Source organism: Penaeus monodon, chromosome 20 (assembly GCF_015228065.2).
Source record: "Penaeus monodon isolate SGIC_2016 chromosome 20, NSTDA_Pmon_1, whole genome shotgun sequence".
Lineage (NCBI taxonomy): Eukaryota > Metazoa > Arthropoda > Malacostraca > Decapoda > Penaeidae > Penaeus > Penaeus monodon.
This window is the reverse complement of record NC_051405.1, coordinates 29,825,369-29,825,687: the sequence shown is the minus strand read 5'-3', so window position 1 is coordinate 29,825,687 and position 319 is coordinate 29,825,369.

Here is a 319-nt window from a genome sequence, read left to right as displayed (position 1 = left end):
AGGATAGTTGTGTGTGCATGAGAGAGATAGTTCTGTGTGCATGAGAAAGAGAGAGTTTAATAGAGCTTGTATATTTGCCGGTTGTTAAAATTTCCAGAAAAAGTACATCCGCGAATAAATTATTCCTATTTGCAGGCTGATCAGCTGTCATGTTTAATTTCAGAAATTAAAACTCTTCTTAGATTATGCACCATCTAAATAAAAAAAGAAAGCATTAGAAAAGGAGTATCGAAAACCGTCGTTTCTATATTATTTATCTATCTACCTATTACCATTTGATTATTTCAATATACAGTTATAGTAGTCTCGCGCTTCTCAC